The following is a 19,619-nucleotide window of genomic DNA, read 5'->3' as shown; positions in this document are numbered from 1 at the left end:
ACACGTTCTTGATTTGCTAATTCCACATTCATTACTTCATTTAGATACTCAACTGAACAATTTAACTTACTAACAAAATCTTGTGAAACAAATGATCGAGTTGCTCCCGAATCTATTAATACTTTGGCATATAAAGAATTCACATTAAGCGTACCTACCACGACATCAGTATCCTGGATAGCGTCCTTCATAGACATATCAAAAACTCTAGCCCTTGGAGTCTCATTCACTGCTGGGGTAAATCCCATAATCCTCAATGCATTACCTACTGGCTATATGTCCTAGCTTTCCACATTTAAAGCACATAAATCCAATGGCTAAAACCTTCACTACTGGATTCCGGATAGGCTGAGCCTTGTTTGCTGGCTCTCTTGCTGGCTGATTTCGGCACTCCCTCGAATAGTGCCCTTTCTGGTTACACTTGAAACAAGCTACATTCAACTTATTACAAACTCCTCCATGTTTCTTCCCACATACCTGACAATCTGGAAAAGTTAATCTCAACTGATTCGGCTGATTCACATTAACTGGACGGTTGCCCTGGCCTCCGTCGCCTGCATTTTGTCTCTTGAAATTAAAATTTCTCCCTGGCTGAAACTTGCCCTCCTTAAAATTTGGAAACTTCCCTGATTGTGACTGACCTTCATTCCCTTCAGACTTTCTCTTCTTAGTATCTTTTTCCTTCTGTGACATCTTACTCTCTGTCTCTGCAATCATGGCCTTTTGTACAACTCCTGCATAGGTATCCAACTCAAAAATGGCTACCTTTCCTTTGATCCATGGCTTCAGACCTTGCTGGAATCTTTTAGCCTTCTTCCTGTTAGTATCCACATATGACGACACATACCTTGACAACTCTTCGAACTTACTTTCATAATCCGCCACTGACATATTTCCTTGCTTTAACTCTAAAAACTTCAGCCCCATCCGATCCTGAACAAACTGGGAAAAATATTTTTCTAAAAACAATTCCTTAAACCTTTCCCAAGTAATAACATCTGTACCTTCCAATGTCTTCACAGTCTCTCACCAATAGGTGGCCTCATTCTTCAAGTAATAACTCACAAACTCTACCTTCTGTTCTTCCTTCACTTTCACTAAGGCAAATGACTTTTCTATTTCCTTTAACCAAACATTTGCTTCAATAGGTTCTAAGGAACCCTTAAATTCTGGTGGGTTTACCGCCTGAAAAGTTTTGAAAGTTACCTGGGGATTGGTCTGTCTTTGTTGTTGTTGTGCCAGGTGAACTATTTGTTGGGCCAAGATTTGAAGAATATGGGCTATTGCTGGGTCTATGGGTCCTGGGTTCACATTCTGGTTTGTATCATCTTAGTTATTATTGTTGTTGCTGCTGGTTTCTTCATTCTGGGTGTTGGTGCGGGTATTTCTTCTAGGAGGCATTTTCTGTAAAGAATCAAACAACTTATTTAGCTTTTAAATGAAATCCTTTGCATAAAAGAAAAGTTTTGGTAAAATGAAAATATCTCTTTTTGAAAACAGTTGTAACAGTTGAACTAAGTAAATTGCATGCTTCTTTATATAATATAAACAGTTATGAAAATAGGGTACATGGTTTCACAGGGATATAACTGGTGCAATAAATAAGGTAAAGTAAAACAGGTGCAGTAAAGTAAATTACAATGCTGGAAAAGAAAAGATACTGATATGTATAGATCAAAAAGTTTTAGGTAGTACAAGCATAAAGATGCTTCAGAAGTAAAAGGAAAAGGGTACAACAACCTACTCACTAGTCAGTAGATGTAGTCTATAAATACAACCCAAAAGTCTACTGATACATACTACACACTACTGTACATACTATACAACCATAACAACACTGATCAGCATCTCCATCTCTGGATCTCTGGCTCAACTCCAAGGAAACTCTGGTCCTCCCAGCCTCCCAAAGTCCTCCATCACTTCAGTAGCCCATCCCATAAGTGCATCAGGGCCTTGGCCAGGTAGTGTAGCTCCATGTAGCCTAGCCTTAAGAATCCTGCGTGTCACATGGATCTCCTCTCGAAGCTCCCTCACACCACGATCAACATCGGTAGTCCTGATAATATGCTGCAGCTCTCGGATCTGGGCCAACAAGGAATCACGCTCCAATAAAAGAGCCTCATACCGGTAATAAGGAACTGGATGCAATGTAGACTGGAATGGGGCACTCGCAACTGAATGCCCAGTGGAATCTGAATCAGCTGGTAGGGGTCCTCTGATAGGTGGCCTCATGCCTGGGTGTGGAATAGCCTGCAATGGTACGGGCTGCAACATAGGTGGAGGTAGAATAGCCAACACTGGTGGAACAACAGGACGTGGATCTGAAGATGGTACTCCAACTGAAGGCTCTGAGTGAACTGCTGATATGGGGATGAAAGAGTCGGCTATCGCTGCTATCTGAAATCATATCGCAATATAAGAATCTCGAACCACGACGCGAATCATACTAATACCTATTATACCGTAGCACTCAACCTCTCGAGGTTCTATTTTTCTATTCTTTACTTCTAATCCTAACCCTCTACCCATTCCCGTCAACCTAGGCTTGTGTTAGTGACTTATAACCTGTAGCTCTAATACCAAACCCGTGGCGCCCTCCAAACCCGGGTCAGAAGTTTGGGGTCCACACACACACCTTATTTATAACCTGCTTATAACAATAATAAAGATAATAATAATATGCAGTGACCCTACTTACCAACTACTACGGATCGCAACAGGTTAAAGTATGCACACAAGCTAAACACACACTTATATTACAAACCGTCTAAATCCTAACTATGAACTGAGTATTAAGCATTATTGCAAGCTTTTACAAACTTAAATTATTCCAAAAGATGCCTACTAGCTTAACTCGATTAACCTGAACCTCTAGCTCTCGCGCTGGACTGGGGATCCTCGCTACCAACTGGTTCCTTCTTAACTGGAAAAGAACATAAACAACATTGCACCAATGAGCTAACTAGCTCAGCAAGTCTCAATGATAAGACTGAGAATAATGATCATCAAGTGAAAAGGGTTATGATATCAAGTGAACAATGAATTATGATTTAGAATTGGATATTATATTTTCATTTTAAAAACCAAGGTTAGGCTGCTGATCAGTAACTCACTAACCCTGAGCAAAGCACATAGCACTACTCTAACTACTGGATCCAAGGCACACATTGGCCTAGCTTGACCATTAATCTGGTCTGACCACGAATCTGGTCCACAATTTTATAAAAACAATCCAATTCTAACATAATAACAGAATAAACAATGTAAAGAAATATACAGAATCATAAACAACATTGGATGTTCGATAATGAAATGGTTTCAATCTTTACAAAGGATCAATATGGCAATTTCGAAGCTTGACTGTTAGGTAATAAAAGAATTGGATAACAAAGGAATCAATGTTTCAGGGTTACAAAGATTTGGTCTTTCAAGCATAAGGTACAATGGTTTGAATATATAAGTAATTTGATTCAGTGTTTGGTATTTAGTTTGTATGTATTTGTGGAGTAGTATCGTATATTTGTGGTTCGTATTTGGGTATACAACAGTCAATGGTTTAGAAATAATAAGGTTTACGGCTCAAGATCAATAACTGGAATCAGGGTTTTGGGTTCAGTGCTTCAAAGCACTTGCAATATAAAACAGGACTATCAATTATCTACAATATATCTCGAGAAAGTTCAGAACACTTGCCTGGTACTAGCTTGCTATACTGCACTAACTTCCAATTACAACCGTCTACTCGACTATCTATTTCCCTTTCCTATGCCTTGCCTCTTCTGTGTAATAACCCCAAATTTTGGAATTTTTTAAACCCTTATGAATAGTGTTTTGCTGATTATGCTGAATAAGAAAACTTTTCATGCCACACTATGTAGGGGTTCTTTTATTGATCTTCTGGGATATTATTAGTACTCTATGTGGTATATAAGTGTATGTAAAGATCGTCAAAATCCAAATCCGAACACTTTGATTTTTTTCGAAAATCCACCAGATACCGAGAGAATTGAGTATAACGTAATATGATTAAAAGGATTTAAATTCAAGGATTATAAGAGAGGATCATAAAATGAATATAATGTATTGAGAAAGGTTAAGGGAACCCAAGTAATAAGATCCCGGGTATGATCCCTCAAACAATAAACGAGAACGAAAGTTAAGCGAACCGTATAACAGATCAGCGGTCATTAGCCAAGTAATTAGGAGTTAATCAAAGGGTTAGTGGAGAGTGATGTCATCTCACCAACAAGAGTGTAATAACCCCAATTTTTGGAGATTTTTGAAACCCGGATGAATAGTAACTTTTGCTGACAATGCTGATTAAGAAAAATTATCAGACCACGATATATAGGAGTACTGTTATGGAAATTCTAAGATCGTATTAGTATTCCATAAAGAAAATAAGTGTATGTAAAAGCTGTCGGATTTTGAAAACGAGCACTTTTATTTTTCCCCGAGATTTCCACCAGACATTAAGGGATTTAAGGAATTAATATTAAGATGAAGGATTTTAAATTCAAGGATTATAAAGGAGAATTAATTTAGGTATTAAAAATACCAAGAAGATTTTATCAATAAAACCATTAAGGTATTTAACCAAACGATCAACGAGATTGAGTGATAACCGGACAGAGAAATGAATAACGACTCTTGTAAATACCTTTGCAAGTGGCAAGGCAAGTGGATGGTTGATCAAACAAGAAACCAAGTGATAGTTAGGAAGGAATGGCTAGTTAATTAGATAGTTAACTAGGGATGATCTCATCTCACCACAAATCACCAACACATGGCAAATGGTGAGATCATCTTCCACTAACTTATTTGTTTATTATTAACCTAGCAAAATATCAAGACAACCCATCATTATCCACCACATTATTCCACCAACCCAAGAAAGCAAAAGCATTTCCTCCCCCATTTCCATTGCTCTCGGCCAAAACAGAACCAGCACACTAAAACTGTTGTATCTCCTTCATTTCTCACTCAAATATTGTGTTCTATAGCTCATTGGAAAGGTATTGAGATGGCCTACAACTCTTGTTCACAAGTCTCGTCCAAATAATCATGGTAAGACCCTCATTTTGACAGTTCTATAAATAGGACTTTTAGAAACTTCAAAGCCTAACTTTGTGTTCTTGATTTCTTTGGAAAGATCAAGCTTGTAGGAGGCTCCCTAAGGCTTCCTAGCAACTTAACACCTCCCAAGGAAGGTATAAACTTCAAACCCTAGCCTTTACTTTATTTGTTAGTAAGTTTAATGGTTGGTTTTGTGAAATGAGAAGCATGGATTGTGATTATTAGTAGTTTGGTTTGATTTGGAAGTATTTTGGTAATTGAAGCTTGATTATAGTTCATAGGTCTTGATTGTGGTTGTTTGAGTTGAAAACTGTAACACCCCCAAATCCGGGGTCGGGGATCCGGGTTGTCACGAGTTTCATTTCCCTTAATAACACCCAATCTTAATAAATAATCAACTACTCTGTACTGTGACCCCACAATAAACACACACACCACAAGTTATAGTCTCAGAGATGAATATCCAAAAATAATCACAAGTCATTTTATTCCACAATTATATGCCAATGCACCTTAAACAGGTTTCTGAATAAATTTACATTTCTTTGCCATTATTACAATTCATGACATACATAAGTCTGGTACATTATTAGTTGAAAACTTAGCCTATTGGTAATTTCTACCTCAGCTACAGCGGCCTCAACGCTTCCAGAAAGCTGCGGTACGTTTCCTATCCGCTTGCGAATTGGGAGCTTGGTCCTGTTTATCTTATCTATCTGATGTTGTGTGACGAAAGAAGAAGCAAGGTTGAGCAGCAAGCCCACCAAAATAATGTGTATAATGATTAACAATATATGAGCCTTCTCATAGTACTCATGAAAGTCTTGGTCAAAAGAAATGAACCAAGTTGATATCTTAATGCGATGAAGTCGCAAAATATTCAGTATATATATACACATATACTTTTCAAAATATGGGAAGTCCTCTTCCATGCATAATACACACAGAGTTCCAGTGTATAACTGTATAAAAATATCGTTGCAAGGTGATCTCATATATCTAACCTTGTCTCAACGTTTTTCTGAAAATCTTTGTCATGCATAAGATAATCATTTACTAGATATAAGTTTAAAAGATGAAGTTACAAGATACTCCAATATACTTATATCTTTTCCAAATACTACTTGAACTACCACCGTTCAAGTTATAATTAGTTTCAAAAGTTCATCACACTGATGAGACTACAAGATAAGACTTGTATAGATTCAATCTTTGAAATATTTTGAAGGAAATGAAGTTATGATATACTTCATTAAGTCCCGATATATATATACACCTATATATATACATACGTTTCCTGAAAACCTCTGTCATGTAAAGTATGAACAGAATTGCAATATCCAATAAATTTGGAAAGGAAAGAATTTTGGCATAAACCTGATATCTTGCTGATCAGGCAAAGATACCAATAAGTAACCTTTTCTACTAGTAGATGGACGAATTCCCCACTGGTCATCACCCTGGTTGCAATAGGACCTTATGCTGGACTGCCACTCAGCCACTTATACATTTGATGGACTCCCACTGAGCCACTTACACTTTCATGGACGCCCACTGAGCCCATGTTGCTTATGCCGACTCAATAGATGGACTTACTTCCCGAACCTTGGGTAAGTAATCAATTCATTTATCAAAACAGCAACCTCGTTGCGAATATAAAATACACCACAGAGCCGGATCCCTCAGGTTTTGAGCGAGTATTTAAATCCCCTATAAAAGGAAGATCTTAAATATAAAAATGAGTTTTGGGATCCGCTCTAACCTTTAAAAATCATTTTGAAGACTCGAAAACACTTTAAAGAGTGTTTGGAGTAATGCTGATTTAATGAAGTAATCAGTCCCAATATTTTTAGAAAATATCTGAATATTATTATTTAAATAATATTCCCATAAAGAATAATCTTTATACAAATAATTGAAGTAGAAGTTGTAAGACTTATACTTGAAAGGAGTATTAAATAACCAAAGATATACTTATACGAAAGTTCTATCTTTATTTGAATAATCAAAAATAAGTTTGATTATCGACACCTTACTCTTTAATAAAATAAAGAATATATCTCAACAAATAATCGGAGTCATAGATCCTCAAATGAATATTCAAAATAATATTCAATAAATAAAATAAAAGGAGTCATAAGTCCTCAGATGAATATTCAAGTAATATTCATTAAATAATATAAAGGAGTCATAAGTCCTCGAATGAATATTCGAAATACTATTCATATAATAAAATAAACTTAAATTTATCGAATAAACCTTATTCGATTAATAGTTTTGAAAACTATAACCATATATATATAAAAATATATATATTATACTCGGGAACATCGACTCCCGGTTTAGAAATATGTTCACCTTTTGATCCCCTATACTAAGGGTAAACTCAAATACCGTTTATTTCTAGCATAGGTATTATTAACTGAATCAACAGATATATGTATCAAGAATACGAAACAGGCATGCATATATACCATATCACATGCAACAATATATCGCAAGAATTTGCTAATTAACCATCATGCATCTATCACAAGATAATGCATATACATATGTATACATCACAACAACAGTATAACGGGTAGAAAACTTGCCTGAGCGACTGGGGGTTACAAATGGCTCGGGACGAGTCTGGTAACCTATAAGCAACAAGTAAGTTGGAATTAAACCAAAGTCACTTGTAAATCTATACTTTAACTAACTTAGACTCTAACGCTTGTTTTGCGCTTACTGATTCTCTTAAGTCACTCGGGTACCCTCGGCTCCACCATTTTTAATAATTTAACCTTTACGAGTTTTAAGGCGATTCCTTCGCGAGTGTCTTACCAACTTCCTAACACACTTACCATAAATGTTTCATACATTAATTAACCCTTTTTGGTCTTTAACCTATGTTTCAAAGTAAGGCGAGGGGAAAAGTTTCGTTCGCGAAACGCCGTTACTTGAAACGGTCGTTTCTCCTAAACCGTGCATCGGAATCGAACGAACTACATATCAAAACGAAGCTCGTAACACGAGCTATCTAGAAATGGCAATGGTCATAATCTAGCAGGGGGTTCTCGGGTCCTAATGTTATGCACAAAAACAGTCGGAAGAAAATCGGACGTTACGACGGCTATGTTTACGCGATTTCCCAAATTTAAACCAATTCAAACAACCACAATTTCAACTCCAATTCACAACCCAATCAACCTCCATCTAAACTACATTACAACGGCCCCAAATCAACTCAATTTTAACATTCATACATATGCCTAAGCTTGAATTTAACTATACTACATTCTTTTAACCAAAACAACAAGATTTACCATTCCATTTCAATACCACTTCAACCCAAACTCTAAACCACAAACATTAAGCTACAATATCACCATAATAATCAAAATCATCTTATTAAACATAGGAATCTAGGGTTTGGAGATGATATACCTTCCTTGAAGTGGTGGGAGTAGCTAGGAAGCCTTAAGAAGCTTTGAGAAGGCTTAGGGATGCTTGGATCTTAAAGGAAAACAAGAAAAATTTCAAGTTAAAAACTTGAAAACACTATTCATTGTCTTCTTCATTGATTTAATGAAGAAGATTGAGAAAGAATTGATGGCTTAAACTCATGATATATCCCTAACTATGCATAAGGATGATTAGGGAATTAACTGACCAATTTAGGAAGCTTGGATCTTGAATTTTTGAAATTTCTTGCCTTTAAAGATGAAAAAGCCGAGAGCAAATGAAGAACAATGCCTTGGTTTCTTTTTGTTTTGATGAAGAATGAATTATTTGGCTTGGTTGATTTGGTTTTATTTTGTTTTTTGGTTAATTACCAATTTAACCTTGATTTTGTGTGGTTAATAATCCACCACATCTCCTTCCTTCCCATGTCATGCCTATGTCATGTTGTGATGTCATCTTTCCCTCCTTGTCCTCTTCTCATTGGTTGGGTGACATCACTCTCTCTAATCCCTTTGATTAACTTCCTAATTGTTTACCTAATGACCGCTGATCTGTTATACGGTTCGCTTAACTTTCGTTTTCGTTTATCGTTTGAGGGATCATACCAGGGATCTTATTACTTGGGTTCCCTTAACCTTTCTCAATACATTATATTCCTTTTTATGATCCTCTCTTATAATCCTTTAATTTAAATCCTTCGTATCCTGTTACCTTATATTCAATTCTTTCCGTATCTAGTGGATTTCCGGGAAAAATCAAAGTGTTTGAATTTGGATTCTGACGATCTTTACATACACTTATATCCCATATAAAGTACTAATAAAATCTCAGAATATCCATATCAGAACCCCTACATAGTGTGGCATGAAAAGTTTTCTCATTCAGCAAAAACACTATTCATAAGGGTTTCAAAAATTTCCAAAAAAATTGGGGTTATTACAGTCTCCCCTCCTTAAAAGGATTCCGTCCCGGAATCAGATAGAAAATGAATAGGGATACTCTCTTAGCATTGCACTTTCTAACTCTCAAGTAATTTTCCCACATTGTGGTTCTACCATCAAACTCTGACTAGTTTGATAACCCTTCTCCTAAGCACTTGTCCCTTTTCAATCTATAACCTTTCCTGGTTGCTCCATATAGGTTACGTCGGGTTGCATGTCTATGCGCTCATATGCCCCTATTTATCTGGCATCCGAATTACACTTCCTTAACATTGATACGTGGAACACGTTATGAACTTGTTACAGGTTCGGGGGTAGGGCTAGCTCGTATGCTAACTTCCCAATATGTTTTAGTATATCCAAGGGTCCAACAATTCGTGGACTTAAACTTTCTTTTCTTTCCAACCCTCATCAATCCTTTCCAAGGGATACCTATAACATCACTAGGTCCCCTATTTCATACTCTTTGTCCTTTCGAGTCAAATCAGCATACCTCTTATGTCCATCTTGGGTTACTACCAGTCGTCCTCTGATTAGATCTATTATATCCCTGGTCCTTTGGACTACTGCGGGTCCGAGCATCTTGCGCTCTACAACTTCATCCTAACATAAGGGAGATCGACATTGTCTTCCCTCAAGGATCTCATAAGGCGATATCTCAATACTGACATATGATCTATTATCGTAAGAAAACTCAATCCGTGTTAAGTGATCATTCCAAATTCTTCCAAGTCTATTGCGTAGACTCTTATTATAGCTTTTTGCGCTATAGGTTTTGCTTCTCTATACCCACTCTTTTCCAGTTCGTAATCGCTACTACCTTCCGTTCCTAATATTATACTGGTTATACTTTTGCTCGTTAGCATTCTATAACCTTTTAATAACCACGTCAACCTTAGTATCACTAACGCGTTAGAATTGGAATACCACCATACTTGGTACCACTTCCTTTCTAGCTGCCTCCATCTTCGAAAGCTTGATCCATCATATAGAAGTAAAAAAATTCATTGAGAGATCACTATGATCATGAACACTTGTTACATTGCATAGTTAGTATAGAAGGTGGCCAGCCTTTAGTACTTGACAAGCAATTAAACAATAGCTGGTATCCTACTCGGCTTCTATCACACAGATAGATAGTCATTCGGCAATACCTCCCCTTCTGGAAGGGTTGTTCTTCTCAGTTTATATGAAATAAAAAGAAGAGAAAAGAACGAATTGAAGAGAATTGTATATATGAAAAAAAATATACTGCCACAAAATATCTGGCTTGGAACCTACCTCTGAACTATAGAGGTTTTTCATAGGAGAATAAAACATATGTGTATATATATCAAGTATTATCGCATCGCATTTCACATGCCTAAATATTTTTGCTATTCCGTCCATTGTTCTATGGACCCATGCTCTTCCTCGAGCTTATACACAATCACCTTTGAAACTCCCTCGATATCGAAAATCGAATCTGGGATCTTATTCTAGACATCATTGTTACTAGAATTCTATGCTTGCACCGCAACCTTCCTCATAGAGTAATACGACTCTCTTTTCATAAGAGGGAATAAATATTCAATAGGTAGATACTCTACTTAATTAGTCTATCAATGATAACTTATACACTACCACGACCAGATTAGTGGTACTCAATCTCAACATCCATTCCAATACAACTCTCACGGTTGTAATCAGCTCATTACTCGCAGAATCATTGCTGCATTACTATGGTCCACCACTGACCTACTGTCGTCATTCACTTTCCATGAAATCTTAATATCTAACCATACGGAGTCCAAACATGTCGTATAGAATACTTCTAAGGAGTTAACATAATCACCAATCATAATTCATGAAGAACACTCCAAACTCTGACGTACTTTCATGACATGAAGTAGATAAAATTGCAGAAGAGTTTCAGTCAAAGCAACGATAGCAGGTTAATACCATTCTTAATCGTATGCCTTAAATAGAAGACATAACTCAAGGGTTCGTCTAGTCCTTTTTGAAACATGGTCCTGTCTTATCTCAAGATAGTATCTTCTGAGATAGATAGCCCGCTCATGGAAATTACACGAATTAAACCTTTACCAACTACTATTACGGTTGGGTATTGCACAGTCATCAGAAGGAATGTCAATCTTCCAAACCATAATACAACCTTCTTAGCTTTAACCATCATCACTGTATTCCTTTGGCACAAGCGCCTATAATTATCCTCTTACCTTTAAAGTGTCGGCCACCTCTTTGGCCTTTCCCGATAGTAAAATTTCCTTACAGTCAATGTCATTTTAACCACCTCCAAATAAATTTTCTACCTCATTTCAATCACAGCTTATGTGAAGATGTTTTCCTTAAAATCTGATGAGTAAAAAAAAATATCACCATTTTTCCATAAGTTATTGCCTCAGTCTTTAGAGGTTAATCACTGTCACGACTGACTCTCAATCATACTTAGAACATCTTTTATCTTAAGTCCTAATTGCCCTGAACAATTTCGACCATTACTGGTTTGATCCATACTTTCTCGTGGTTTAACACGTGCCCCACTTGGCATCATTATAATTACGTCATATTTCCTTTATCAACATTTCTATTCTTGAGAATTTTGAATATTACCTTTCTTTCTTATAAAACCTCTTCGGTTATTTTTGAATCGTTCCTCCTGTATTCCCTAGATACAGGGCATATCAAGATACCGTTTATTAATACCAGAATCATTGTCTATGTGTTTCTGAAAAATTTCTCCACTGATACTTAAAGGTTGTTATTACCTTAATCCTTTCCAATTCATACTGTCAAAACTCATACTATCCCTATTAAGGGTGAAATGCCAACCTTTATACATTCCCCTAGGATTCGTTTTAAGTTACTGATGTTTTATCCTTAATTCCACCTTTAAAAAGGTACATGCATCCTTCCATGGATAAATTAAGTCATATGTCCCTGATAAGGGTGTCTTATTCAATCATTCCCACCTCGATAGTATATGCCTAATTTCACAATAACATCTATATTCAAAATGAGGTCAATCAATATGGCCTCCAAAAGATAACAACGGTTATCCGCTTTTATTGCCTAAATTGGGTAACGATAACAAGGGTGTTCTGGAAGATATTGGTCGTGTTCAACGTGAATTTCTTCTTAATAATTCCTTATTTACTTTTGTTGTTTATCTCAACAGTCATCTCAATGTTGGGATATCTTTCATACCTGGCGTCTCCCTTTATGGGTATCAAGCCACCAGTCTTACACTTCATATTCTTGAAGTTCACTTCCTTCATCCAATTTTCCTAATTTCTTACTTTCTTGACTCCTCAGTCCATCCGCGTTTCCTTATTAATCAATCGATATATCTCAAAGTTTCATCGAATACTGTCAACTTCAAGGGAATTAACTATACGTATCGCTTACGCCTTCAAACCTTGAATTTATCTCATGATCAGTCACCATCGTGCTGATGATGACACACTTCTCTATATTTATTACAAGGGTTTCTTAGGGTTTCCCATACCTAACTCCCTTATCACTTCTCAACTCTATTTCCTTTATATCCCTTTATACTCCTACCCTTTTCAGTCTTTTATTTTAGTTTCCATTACAACCACAACATAAGCATTGATTTCAAAAATCCCGTCATTCTAGATTCGTGTCCTCAGAACGAATCTTGACAACTTTTACAACTTAAATTCATAATTCATCATACTTGTCCAGTTTTGTTCTGGCTCTAAAGTTTTTATACTACCTTCATAACCTTGGGAGTTACTTTCCCGAAAACAATTGACTGAACTTAAATCAGTTTATTATAATCTCTTGCTCCGTGCCTTCCTTGGTCTTTCACCAGCGGGTGGTCTCTCTCTTAGGAGGGTAAGTGATAAAAACAGTCTTTTGTGATTCGTCAATCATTTAGAATCTCAAATGATTCCTATATTTCCTTTAGCCAGGTTCTTGCCTCGACTGGGTCAGCTTGTTCCTTGGAACTCTGAGAGCTTAGCGACTTAGAGGTCCTGAAAGAATTTCACACCACATTGTTTCCTCAAGGTGGTGGTTGGGAATAAAATATAAGTTCTGTTTAGACAGGTCCATGAATTTCCGTATAGGAGTACCGTCTCGGGTCTCCTTATCTCGCTCGACTTTTGCTTTCTTAGTCTAAATATTTCTTCCTACTCCCCATAATTGGGGTCATCTTTTAATTTAAAATCTTCATTTTCCACTTTATTATATTCCGGGTTCTTTATATCTTAATTGCGACCTCCCTGATTATCACATTCAAGGTTTGCCCCTAATCTTATTCCTTGTGGGGGCATATTACTTGGAAAATTTTGAGAATCTCCGGATATTTGTCTTACTTACTTTGCTTAAGTCTTCCCCTCGTTTAGTCCTTGCACGATTGCAAATTATGAATTCTCAAGTTCGATAAACTTCATGACACTCTCTTAAGTGTTAATAGAGCAATTAACAATGTGATTTTATCACAAACAAACTGATCTGAACTGAAATTAACGAATATATACATAACCATTTGTTCGAGGGTACAACAACTGAACATATTAAAGAGGATTACATCATTTGAACTTATCGCTCCTATCCCAAAAGTACTACCATAGATAGTCATCTCGTCATTAAAACTAATCATTCATAACTTAGGCTAATCCTCCAAAAGCGGTGCTGCATGAAATTCTTGTCTGATTGCTCTGGCTCTGCACACTACCATGGATCAAGAAATACGAGCACGCACGACATCCCTAACCTGCTCTATTAAAGCGGTGATGAGGTCTAGGATAGTTGCAAGTAGAGCTGGATCAATCTGACCCTCAAGATGGCCTCTAGCTATAACATGGGTGGTAGCCTCAATCCTTTCCATGCTATGAGCTAATCCTGCCGGAAGTACCCCACCCTCAATCCTCGGTGCAGTAAGTCGATCCAACAGATCACTCCTAACATTACGGGCCTCAGACAGGCCACCCAAAGTCATATGATAATTGGCAATAAGAGAAGCCTGAGTGGTAGCATCTAGCAGTCCATGGGGTGCAGGTGGCGCAGACCCAGGAGATCCAAACGGATAACCAAGCACGGTATCAGGTGACAATGATGCAGGAGATAAAGGTGGCATTTCCTCAGTATGTGCTGGGCTCTGTACAGGGGAGGGAACAGGAATTGGTGGAACCTCATGGATGTCTACAGAAACCTCTGGAAGAGGGTCTGATACTGGTATAATTGGGGTCGTGGAAGGCCCCACTCCTTCTGCCCTCATTAACCTTTGTGCCCTTGGTAACTCTTCATCCTCTAGTGCCACCCTCGCGGCCATTCTTGCTCTGGTAGTCGCCCTGACTACGGTCATCAATTCCTCAGCGGTCCTCTCTTCATTCTCATCAGGATCCTCCATGAGATCCTCCTCAGCCACAATCCTTTCCGGAATAACATCCTCAACCGCAACATTCTCAATATGAATCTCATCCGGTCCCTCATTAGGGTACTCCATCGGATTCACAATTTGATCTCCAGTTTGTAATAAAACATCCTCATGCTGATGCTCCTGAACCTCAGGGTTCGGTGCCCTGCTACCCTATACGAGAACGAACTATGTTACTATCATGATATTTATAAGGGTTCCCGTAAGGGTTTTAACTGTCAGTACTACGTTAGGTAGTCCGACTATGAACTAGGCAAGAGTTCTTATTTATCTTAGTGTACTTATTATCTTAACGTCACTTCATCTCTGAGGTTTATAACGCTTAGCTCTGATACCACTTCTGTAATACCCCAAAATCCGGGGTCGGGGATCTGGGTTGTCACGAGTTCCATTTCCCTTAATAACACCCAATCTTAATAAATAATCAACTACTCTGTACTGTGACCCCACAATAAACACACACAACACAAGTTATAGTCTCAGAGATGAATATCCAAAAATAATCACAAGTCGTTTTATTCCACAATTATATGCCAATGCACCTTAAACAGGTTTCTGAATAAATTTACATTTCTTTGCCATTATTACAATTCATGATTTACATAAGTCTGGTACATTATTAGTTGAAAACTTAGCCTATTGGTAATTTCTACCTCAGCTACAGCGGCCGCAACGCTTCCAGAAAGCTGCGGTACGTTTCCTATCCGCTTGCGAATTGGGAGCTTGGTCCCGTTCATCTTATCTATCTGATGTTGTGTGATGAAAGAAGAAGCAAGGGTGAGCAGCAAGCCCACCAAAATAATATGTCTAATGATTAACAATATATGAGCCTTCTCATAGTACTCATGAAAGTCTTGGTCAAAAGAAATGAACCAAGTTGATATCTTAATGCGATGAAGTCGCAAAATATTCAGTATATATATACACATATACTTTTCAAAATATGGGAAGTCCTCTTCCATGCATAATACACACAGAGTTCCAGTGTATAACTGTATAAAAATATCGTTGCAAGACGATCTCATATATCTAACCTTGTCTCAACGTTTTTCTGAAAATCTTTGTCATGCATAAGATAATCATTTACTAGATATAAGTTTAAAAGATGAAGTTACAAGATACTCCAATATACTTATATCTTTTCCAAATACTACTTGAACTACCACCGTTCAAGTTATAATTAGTTTCAAAAGTTCATCACACTGATGAGACTACAAGATAAGACTTGTATAGATTCAATCTTTGAAATATTTTGAAGGAAATGAAGTTATGATATACTTCATTATGTCCCGATATATATACACCTATATATATATATACGTTTCCTGAAAACCTCTGTCATGTAAAGTATGAACAGAATTGCAATATCCAATAAATTTGGAAAGGAAAGAATTTTGGCATAAACCTGATATCTTGCTGATCAGGCAAAGATACCAATAAGTAACCTTTTCTACTAGTAGATGGACGAATTCCCCACTGGTCATCACCCTGGTCGCAATAGAACCTTATGCTGGACTGCCACTCAGCCACTTATGCATTTGATGGACTCCCACTGAGCCACTTACACTTTCATAGACGCCCACTGAGCCCATGTTGCTTATGCCGACTCAATAGATGGACTTACTTCCCGAACCTTGGGTAAGTAATCAATTCATTTATCAAAACAGCAACCTCGTTGCGAATATAAAATACACCACAGAGCCGGATCCCTCAGGTTTTGAGCGAGTATTTAAATCCCCTTTAAAGGGAAGATCTTAAATATAAAAATGAGTTTTGGGATCCGCTCTAACCTTTAAAAATCATTTTGAAAACTCGAAAACACTTTAAAGAGTGTTTGGAGTAATGCTGATTTAATGAAGTAAATCAGTCCCAATATTTTTAGAAAATATCTGAATATTATTATTTAAATAATATTCCCATAAAGAATAATCTTTATACAAATAATTGAAGTAGAAGTTGTAAGACTTATACTTGAAAGGAGTATTAAATAACCAAAGATATACTTATACGAAAGTTCTATCTTTATTTGAATAATCAAAAATAAGTTTAATTATCGACACCTTATTCTTTAATAAAATAAAGAATATATCTCAGCAAATAATCGGAGTCATAGATCCTCAAATGAATATTCAAAATAATATTCAATAAATAAAATAAAAGGAGTCATAAGTCCTCAGATGAATATTCAAGTAATATTCATTAAATAATATAAAGAAGTCATAAGTCCTCGAATGAATATTCGAAATACTATTCATATAATAAAATAAACTTAAAGTTATCGAATAAACCTTATTCGATTAATAGTTTTGAAAACTATAACCATATATATATAAAAATATATATATTATACTCGGGAACATCGACTCCCGGTTTAGAAATATGTTCACCTTTTGATCCCCTATACTAAGGGTAAACTCAAATACCGCTTATCTCTAGCATAGGTATTATCAACTGAATCAACAGATATATGTATCAAGAATACGAAACAGGCATGCATATATACCATATCACATGCAACAATATATCGTAAGAATTTGCTAATTAACCATCATGCATCTATCACAAGATAATGCATATACATATGTATACATCACAACAACAGTATAACGGGTAGAAAACTTGCCTGAGCGACTGGGGGTTACAAATGGCTCGGGACGAGTCTGGTAACCTATAAGCAACAAGTAAGTTGGAATTAAACCAAAGTCACTTGTAAATCTATACTTTAACTAACTTAGACTATAACGCTTGTTTTGCGCTTACTGATTCTCTTAAGTCACTCGGGTACCCTCGGCTCCACCATTTTTAATAATTTAACCTTTACGAGTTTTAAGGCGATTCCTTCGCGAGTGTCTTACCAACTGCCTAACACACTTACCATAAATGTTTCATACATTAATTAACCCTTTTTGGTCTTTAACCTATGTTTCAAAGTAAGGCGAGGGGAAAAGTTTCGTTCGCGAAACGCCGTTACTTGAAAGGTCGTTTCTCCTAAACCGTGCATCGGAATCGAACGAACTACATATCAAAATGAAGCTCGTAACACGAGCTATCTAGAAATGGCAATGGTCATAATCTAGCAGGGGGTTCTCGGGTCCTAATGTTATGCACAAAAATAGTCTAAAGAAAATCGGACGTTACGACGGCTATGTTTACGCGATTTCCCAAATTTAAACCAATTCAAACAACCACAATTTCAACTCCAATTCACAACCCAATCAACCTCCATCTAAAATACATTACAACGGCCCCAAATCAACTCAATTTTAACATTCATACTTATGCCTAAGTTTGAATTTAACTATACTACATTCTTTTAACCAAAACAACAAGATTTACCATTCCATTTCAATACCACTTCAACCCAAACTCTAAACCACAAACATTAAGCTACAATATCACCATAATAATCAAAATCATCTTATTAAACATAGGAATCTAGGGTTTGGAGATGATATACCTTCCTTGAAGTGGTGGGAGTAGCTAGGAAGCCTTAAGAAGCTTTGAGAAGTCTTAGGGATGCTTGGATCTTAAAGGAAAACAAGAAAAATTTCAAGTTAAAAACTTGAAAACACTATTCATTGTCTTCTTCATTGATTTAATGAAGAAGATTGAGAAAGAATTGATGGCTTAAACTCATGATATAGCCCTAACTATGCATAAGGATGATTAGGGAATTAACTCACCAATTTAGGAAGCTTGGATCTTGAATTTTTGAAATTTCTTGCCTTTAAAGATGAAAAAGCCGAGAGCAAATGAAGAACAATGCCTTGGTTTCTTTTTGTTTTGATAAGAATGAATTATTTGGCTTGGTTGATTTGGTTTTGTTTTGTTTTTTGGTTAATTACCAATTTAACCTTGATTTTGTGTGGTTAATAATCCACCACATCTCCTTCCTTCCCATGTCATGCCTATGTCATGTTGTGATGTCATCTTTCCCTCCTTGTCCTCTTCTCATTGGTTGGGTGACATCACTCTCTCTAATCCCTTTGATTAACTTCCTAATTGTTTGCCTAATGACCGCTGATCTGTTATACGGTTCGCTTAACTTTCGTTTTCATTTATCGTTTGAGGGATCATACCCGGGATCTTATTACTTGGGTTCCCTTAACCTTTCTCAATACATTATATTCCTTTTTATGATCCTCTCTTATAATCCTTTAATTTAAATCCTTCGTATCCTGTTACCTTATATTTAATTCTTTCCGTATCTAGTGGATTTCCGGGAAAAATCAAAGTGTTTGAATTTGGATTCTGACGATCTTTACATACACTTATATCCCATATAAAGTACTAATAAAATCTCAGAGTATCCATATCAGAACCCCTACATAGTGTGGCATGAAAAGTTTTCTCATTCAGCAAAAATACTATTCATAAGGGTTTCAAAAATTTCCAAAAAAATTGGGGTTATTACAAAAACCTTGGAGATTATGGACTGATGTGGTATGGTTTAGGTGAAGTTTTGTTGTATTGATGGTTATGAGTTGGTTGGTGGTTAATTGGAGTAGTTTAAATATTGGTAATCGCGTAAACATAGCCGTCGTAATGTCCGATTTACTTTAGACTGCTTTTGTTCATAACATTTGGACCCGAGAACTCCCTGCTAGATTATGACCATTGCCATTTTTAGATAATTCATGTTACGAGCTTCGTTTTGATATGTAGTTCGTTTGATTCCGATGTACGGTTTAGAAGAAACGACCGTTTTAAGTAACGGCGTTTCGCGATCAAAACTTTTCCCCTCGCCT

The sequence above is a fragment of the Apium graveolens genome, chromosome 7 (assembly GCF_009905375.1).
Source record: "Apium graveolens cultivar Ventura chromosome 7, ASM990537v1, whole genome shotgun sequence".
Lineage (NCBI taxonomy): Eukaryota > Viridiplantae > Streptophyta > Magnoliopsida > Apiales > Apiaceae > Apium > Apium graveolens.
Note: the sequence above shows the minus strand (reverse complement) of the source record.